An 8,638-nucleotide genomic window follows, 5' to 3' on the forward strand; every position below is an offset into this window, starting at 1 on the left:
CAAGTATTTGATTTTTTTCTCCTTTCTCCTCAAAACAGGTGACATTCGTCCGCCCTCCGTACAAACTGTCCCTCGGGTTCAGTGGGTCCGCCAACTTGTAACATTCCACGATGCATTTAAACTCGGGATCGGTTTTCAAACGGTGATCGTACTCGTGTTCCCACATTTCCACCCTGTGGTATCCGTGCTGTTCTAACTTCAATCTCCGTTGACAAGTGGCCTCGTACAAATCTTCCATGGTCCGTTGTAAAAACTGATTTTTGGTGTCACGTTGATGGTAGCATAGGGGACATCCGTAAAATAAGCATCCATTAAACTCCTACACGATGGTGAGGTTTTCTAAGTCGCAGCCATCTACCGAATACGTTCCGAAAATCTCATTTCATCTTGACTACAAAAAGTCAAATGACTACATTTTAAACACCATGGGTCCCTTTATATCCATGTCAGACAGGTATATTTAAAAGGGGTCAGTGTCTTCCCTTCCATTATTCATTTCAGTCTCAAAAAGACCAGAAAGATGGAAGAGCCAACACAGATCGAACTACAGATCAGAGCTTTGTGAGGTGTCATACAAACGTTTTCTTCAGACAATCCGACGGACTACTCCCCCTCCGTTTGAGATAAAAGTCAAGATACTTGCTATATCTGAAAGAAGAAAGGGCATTGGGCTACAGAGTGTCCAGACCTTCAAAAAGGCAAGACAAATATCAAAAGAGACAAAAGTCAAGATACCTGTTCTCATTGTCAAGAGAAAGAACATAGGTCTTCAGAAGGCCCTAAGAAACAACAGGAGCAAGAGGAAGAAAAGAGTTCCGAACCGGAAGAATAGGTACCCTCCCCAAAGGAAGAACGCAGACACGTATAGAAAGAGAAAAAAGAGAAGAAAAAAAAGACGAGGAGAAAGTGAGGAAGAAGAGGAGGAAGAACCTGTGTAAGCGAAGAAATTAAAAAAACAGAGAGTGTGGACATAGACACAGAAGAAGTCTATGAACTTTTTAAGGTGTTGTGTTGTGATACTGGATTGTAAAATTTGTACCAGAATAGACCAGACAGAAAACGTAAGTGTCTCTTGGTTTTGATTTTTATAATCATAATAAGAACCTACACTCACTCACACGCGTATATCACGGACAAAAAGGGATTTTGAGTTTCAATTGATGAATGCTATCGTTTTTCGAGAGAAGTGGGTGGCCCTGAAAAGCACCGTTGGGTGCTTGTTTTTTTAAAAGACAAACTCAGGAACGGGAAGTAATCAGTTTTAACTGCCTTAAGCCTTTGACACAGCCAAGGCCTACTTCTGGATTTGCTCCTGTGAATGATTTGGTAGAAATCACCAGGGGTGGTATCGCAGGCGTAGTAATAGGGTTGGGTTGTTTAGCTCTGGAATGTCTTTTTCCATTGGATAGTTATTAAAGAAGTCTGATACATTTGTTTCAGACTCCTTAACTCTGTTAAAATATCTAAAAGTACCATCACTGTTTGACTTTCACTATTCTCCTTCTCTCCTAGACCTTGTTTCTTCTCTGCTGATTATTCTTCTTCCTGTCGTTTCCTTCTTCTTGCCTCTTATTCTCGCTGTTGCTGTTGTTATTGAAGGAGAAAAGCTTGTTCTGCTTCTTTCTGCTGCTGTAAAACTTTCTCTAATTGTTCTTTCTGTAAAATCCTCCACATGTAGTAAGGAAGGAGAATGTGGTGAAGGTGCTGGTACCGGAACAAATTCTTGCGAAGAAGAGAGAAAATCCACTAAATTCCAATTAAAATCGGCCTCTTCTGGAAGTAGGACTGTGTTGACTTTGGTAGTGGCTGCTATACAATCGCTTGTCTTCTCCACGGCCGATGCACCCTAATTAATCGTTTTCTTAGTTTCCGTCATGTTTGAAAACTCATTGATTCATTGCGCACAGACGCTAGCGCATCTATATAGGGAATGTGACATAACAGGTCGCTCTCTTCGGGTTGGAAGACAGACTCCGAACTGTAACTGAATTTTGTAACGCGTGTTAGGATTCGTGAAAAAACTCAATCCGTTTCGATCCGCTCTTCTACTATAAATAACCACGGTTCACTAAATTCCCTTCATCATTCAGCAAGAGGACATTGACCAGTTAACATCGGGTAGCACTGCACCTTGGCGTCCTCGTGGCGGCTATGTTTTATATCACGAAGACTGATGAAATTATGAGCCACCAGCCAAACATGGACCTAATCGTTTGCCCGGGACGACAAAGTGTAGTGCAGAATAACTTCGTTGGAAAGCTGCCTTTGCTGAATCATTCACTTTGGCGACCTTGAGGGAGTAACATCAGAGCCCTGGCTGGTATCTTGACGGAGTGGTATGTGGGTGCATGGGAAACATGCTGCATATGTGGACACAGGGACCCACAGAATTGTGGAAGAAGAAAGACAGAAGTCCGGTAATACCTGCATATAAACGAGTCTCCTGCTATTGAATAATAGAGGAGGGTACTGCTGTTGTTAAAAGGAAAGTTTACACTTCAGTATGCAAGCAAGCTACTAGCCGGGATGTTAGCAGTTCAATGGAAGGCTGAACCATGTGGACTGACGATAGCAGCGCTGAAAATCAGGTGATGCCTTACCTTCTGATGACCCCCGGAAACTCGATATTGATAAGGTCGAGCAACGTGCCAAAATTGCCAAAGTGAATTATGCAGTTTATATTTTGACTGGAAACTGCTTTTGATAATATCTCTATTTTTCAATATCCAAATTTGATCCGTTTGGTTACCGCCATCAAAAATTTTTATTCTGTAATTTTTATTAAGCGTGATACTAACTATTCATAAGTCATTTTGACTTTACCGATTGGTATTTAATTAGTATATCGACTGTACACTCTCTACACTAAATCCCAACTTTTAATGAATGAATCATTTTCAAAATTTCTGACTTAGTCGATTTGAACAATTGCACAGGTGGCTTACACATTATTGGCATTTTATTGTCCATTTATACAACTGGACTAAATCTGAAATAAGTAAGGGCTGGTTTTTCTGGGAGTACACAACATCCAAAGCCGGCTTGCCGAGTTCCTTGCCTCTCCTGCCTCTCTCGGACATTGGTACATGGACGGAGATGTGGAACCCTTCCAAAGCTTGGTGTCCCGATGTGACGTCATAGTAGACGACCAATCGCTATTGGCGTCACATACTGCCTTGGTTGACACCCTTGCTCAGTTCTGGCAGACTGTAATTCGTCTTTGAACATGTGTTTGTGTGTTGGGTCCATTCCCACTCATAACGGCCCTTCAATCATGTCGTAAAGGACTTACTAGTCCTACGACCTGACGGCCAAATTAAATAGTGTTCTATGAACACATAAATGCATGGGGGATGATGGACTAATTCCTTCCCCCAGGAGTAATTAAATAGCCAGCCGTGCTGGCACAAATTGTAGTGCATGGCCTAGCGGTCGAACACGACGTTAATTCAACATAGATAAACATTACCTTCACCTGTTCTCGTCACAAAGTGGGACTAACGTTGAATCATATACCCTCGTATCGTCGATACTGTTCCGAACGGACTTACCCATGTATATGAAATCATCATGGACAATCATCCGGATCACCGATACGAGAGTTTGGAAAAGAAGGATCTATGCGGAGAGACAACGTTGTCTGAAGAAAGTCCTCATCAACGGTTCAGAATTCAGAAGAAGTGTGAGGAAGAGAAGAAGACCTATGCAATGCCCTCTATATTAACGGAATGGTGTTAACAAAAATACCAAAGGCACTTTTCAGGGCCACTGATATGCCTCGAAAAGATTTGCTTTCTTGACTAATTTTTTATATTCGGTTGTTGTGTGATATATTGATGTTCATCAATCCATGTATGTGTCGTATATCTATGTCTCTGTCTACAGATAAGTTATATGTCCCGCTCCGCCAATCGCTGTTTTATTGGTATAGTTTATGAACTAGATGAACGTAACCGCCACCCGCTACCCGCTGAACTAGCTGAACGTACCCGTCACCCCACTACCTGCTGCTGCCACTGGCTGAACTTACCCGCTACTCGCTACCCTATACAACAACCCAACTTTCCTTTGTCGCTATACAGCCCCAATATTCCCCATGTTCAATTCCCCTTGGTGTGCTAAAACGTGTTGTCGCCAAACAGCTCCAAGGGGGTCTGAAATGTACTTTCCCATTGTTGCTAAACAACCCCACTATACTACTCTGGCGTATATTTGCAAAACATGGGAGGTGTACAGACACCATGTCAAGAAGCTGACCCATTTTCACATGGGTCACTTGAGGAAACTGATGAGGATAAGATTACAGAACAGGGTCACAGACACTAATGTTCTCACACGAGCACGCATTCCAAGCATGCACACTCTGCTGATGAAATCACATTTGAGACGGACAGGCCACGTCATCAGGATGTCAGGAGAGCTTTTACCAAAGAAGATTTTCTATTTCGAACTGAAGGAGGGAAAGCGATATCAGGATGCTCAGGATAAACGCTTCAAAGATTCCATCATATAATTCTGGAAATACGTCAAAAATTAGCCCGAGTCTTGGGAAGATCTACGGAATCGCTCTGCCTGGCAGAGTGTAATCCACACTGGAGTTAATAGATCTGAACGGATGAGAAATGAACAGGTTGTACAGAAGCGTGAGCAGCTCAAATCTCAGAATATTAGCACATCCTCTTTTGGTCAAGCAAACCCAAGCGGCATATCCTGTCAAGTGTGCCATAGACAGTTCAGAGCACAAATTGGGCTGATCAACCACTCACATACTTACAGAAACCAAAGCAGTCAGTGATGTCATGATCATCTTTGAACTCAAAGGACGAACAAGAACTTTATAGGTATCACTACAGTAACTGATCCAGTCAATTGATATTTCATCTTCTTATAGTCCTTATGAAAAGACTTCAAATGTTGACTCTTATATTTCCTGGAAATTTGCTTACCAGAGATCATGAATCCTTGAAGCCAGAGCAAAAAGAGTGAGTTTTCAACATACCTGAACATTGATACCAGAAAACAACCACAAAACGGGTGTGATTTCTGATCTTATCCCAACAAAAATAAAAAAAGATACCAGCTTGCAATTTTCATATGCAATTTAAAGTTTGTCTAGTGAAGGCGCACATCCGGTAAGTCGGTTTTACAAAGTCCTTTCCGGGGCGATGCTCCCGATCAGTTGAGGGAAAAGAGGCGATTTTCACAAGCGTTTCGCAAGACGGAAATCTTCGAAGATCAATAGAGAAGGAACCACTTTTACATAATGTTCACCATATTATCTACCATTCCTGAGGAATAAAGCAACTATGAGATGCTTAGCAGTTAAATACATGAAATAACCATGATTCTAAGCAGCATTTTGACTGATGCACATATGTGATAACACACCGGTTACTATGGAGCAGGCGAGTTGAAGATCCACACATCGTTATTTCTATCGCTACGATATATCAGGGCAAGCGAGCACATCATCATTTTCTGCTCAGAAAATTTCTCTCTTCTGTGTGCTGGGGATCGTAATAGCATTGCATGCCGTTAACCAAAACACACATAAATGCGGGATTCAGAATCGTTTGTTTTGGTTGCAGCCTTGAAAAACGAAAGGTATAACAACACACCAGGGCGTCAATGCTGCGTGGAATCTGATCTTGCTATTCTTCTGTACAGGTTAATGCCTTACATAAGTACACTAATCCTTGGCATCTAAACTTAAAATGAATGCACTGGATATTATTATCTCAAATATAGAAAAGAGGAAATCTATACAGAAAAGGCATAAAGTGGAAAATCAACGAGGATCACATTTGTTTGATAATTTTACAACCTAGATGCATTCGTTGCTAAATGTTGCATGCATATACATGAACCAAGTTAATCAATCAATTTCTGGGTGCAGTTATAGAATACAGTTCTGAAAAATATTGCATTTCCTAAAGCTTTAGATCACTCGGCCACCCGTGGTCCCAGGTGCACACTGGTTATTTAATTTCTCCAGAAACATCAATTGAGAGATCAAAGTATCATTTTAGATACTTATTTTTTTTAAGTTATTTTTATTTAGGGGAGGGCATTATATTTCCAAAGCAACATGTTGAGTGATATTGTTTATTTCTTCATATTTCTCTTTTTGGGTGAACATATAAATATTAAAACTGAATATAATTGATATTTCCAAATTAAAAAATGATTTATTTGTACAATTGTTTTTACATGATGAGTATGGCAAGTGATTCCTTGCGTTTATACTCATATATGGCGACACATGAAACTCCTTTTGGGTCTCTGTATTATAAGGTGGCAGGGTCCAGTTTCGTAATTTGGCCCCTGGCAAATTTCTTAACTTAAGGCTATGGTGTGACTTTTTCAGCTATTATTGTTTACTATTTATAGATATGGATATATTTGTGAACTAGGTGTTTTGGGCTTGTGTTGTTCTTGAAATTGATGTCAGTCATGTACACCTTCCATAGTTGCTCTGCAGTATGTTGATAGTGAAATACCAATAGTTGGCTAGGAAGAAGAGCTAGCCTCCCATAGCAGTAGACACGTGGGTTCAAGGCAAGCCGAGTATCTCAAAAACGGCTTGGATGACAACTATTCTGAATTGCATCAAACTATTTAGCAGACAGTGTTTTTCAAAAGTTTCATCCAGGGAAAGGGCTTGCGTTTGCATTGTGAGTACTACATGCTGTCAAAAATGGCATTTGGATGTGAAAAATGCAGGTATAAAATAGGGGTTGGGGTGCATAAACCTCTTCTGCTGTGAACTGCCATTGACTTCTCTGGTCAAGTGAATACTATTCTTATGCTCTGTTTTAATATAGGTATCTAAAAATATGGACCTTTTTGACCTCACTTGTGTATTTGATTTTTTATGATTTTTTATACTAGGTCACTGAATGCGGCATTAAATTTGTACATAAAAACTGGACCCTGCCCCCTTAAGGAAAATTGATCATTTTTTGATAGTGCAGTCAGCCACATCTATTACACTTTTCTGTTTCTTTGTGTATATTTAAATAATTTTTATGCATTAGCTTTATTATATCTCCTTCCTTTTTCCATATATTACATAGTGTTGTATGTGATGCTCTTTGGAGAGGGAGGTAACTGTGTTTTGTACCTCCATGTGAGAACTGTTTACATCATGACAAAGTAGCATATTTTGGATATAACTTACTAAATATGAGAACAAAATGGTAACCATAATGTATTGTCTTGCACTTTCTGTAGCTGTCAAGGTTTTGCACCTCTATTTTTATGAATACTATTCACATTTCAATACAGACACGCCTAAACAATTGCATAGCATGTCAACATGTATTCTTTAAAGTAATTTAACTCCACAGGAGCAGATAGAATTCAGAGGAATCATACATAAACACACTGTTGTGAATATTGAATGTCACCAGTGGAACAGTCTTAGAAATAATGATGCATATGGCATATTACTTGGTATATTTTGGTGAGAAGAATGAAAGTTTTAGCACACCGACATAGTTTATACCTTCATGACCCCACTCTGAAGTTGACATAAGAGATTCATATCTCACACTTGGGTGATAGTAGAAAATGTTTCAGTGTTATGTATATATCTTGAAATTTCTAGGTTCAGTTAACAAAGGGGGAAAAGCTTAAAATTAAGTGGCAGCTTCATGCATTTGACAATGCACATACAGTTTCTCCTCTGAAAGTCTTATGTTTTCACTGAATGTTAAAAGTACATCAGTATCACTTGTTTCTTTTCTTTTTGCAGGTGTCAGTTTGCATAGTAAGAGATTAGGATTAATCGGTTAGTCATGCTGAAAGAAACAATAGCTTCAATCTCATCCAGATAGTCATTCTGATCTAAGTGCACAAGAGAGTGACTTTGACGGACAGACTTAGCTTCTGCAGGAGTTGTTTTATGGTACGTGCTTATCAAAAGCCAAGCCGGTGATATGCTTTTTACCTTGAACTGGATTTTCCACTATAAATATTTGTTCTATACCTTATCTTATTATTTACTATGATTTTGTAAACTCCAGAAAACATTAAAGTCAGTTGTAAGTAAATTGGTGTCTGAGAAGAAATTTCTCTGTTAAACTGTATTGAGTAATTTGTATATGTATGGTCAATTTCATTGGCTATGTATCAATGAATTTATTTGATATGTCACTCCTTGTAAGTTTTAGGGTCCTACACATCAGTATATCAATATTCCAGCATTGTCTAATGTTAATTGATTAAACTTTGACTTTTCCAGACTAGCTAGACTTGTGTTGCGATTACCCCCCCCCCCCCCCAATATACACTGACACAACACTGATGTTGCTATTAGCATCTCCAGAATGATAATGAAAAGTTAGGAACCACTTCTTTTATATCAGTCTAAGAGTACTTCTAAAGCACATGATTTACTTAAATGTGTGATTTCTTTAAGTTTGCTAGAAGAGTTTAGAGAAACTTTTCACTTCTGTCACTGACACCTAACATAGCATTTATGTTATTCCCTCCTAAAATGTATAACTTCCAGATTTCTTCTTGACATTCATGAAACATTGTAAAGGAATTTTGATTTTGTACTGATGCTATGGTGGTAAACAAAGACCAAGAGCATCGTAGGTTGCAAACAATTTGAAATCTTTCAAGAAATGCA

The 8,638-nt window shown here is 39.3% G+C and overlaps 1 long non-coding RNA gene across 1 annotated transcript; it reads left to right on the top strand.

Moving 5' to 3' along the window:
• The first annotated feature begins 6,428 nt into the window (after positions 1 to 6,428).
• On the top strand, positions 6,429 to 8,249 carry LOC149801531 (uncharacterized). Its single transcript, XR_016420468.1, has 2 exons — positions 6,429 to 6,723; positions 7,757 to 8,249. It is a non-coding gene; the product is annotated as an uncharacterized LOC149801531 (long non-coding RNA).
• The last annotated feature ends 389 nt before the right edge of the window (positions 8,250 to 8,638 follow it).

The sequence above is a fragment of the Sinohyriopsis cumingii genome, chromosome 4, assembly GCF_028554795.1.
Source record: "Sinohyriopsis cumingii isolate HCF-2022 chromosome 4, ASM2855479v2, whole genome shotgun sequence".
Classification (NCBI taxonomy): domain Eukaryota; kingdom Metazoa; phylum Mollusca; class Bivalvia; order Unionida; family Unionidae; genus Sinohyriopsis; species Sinohyriopsis cumingii.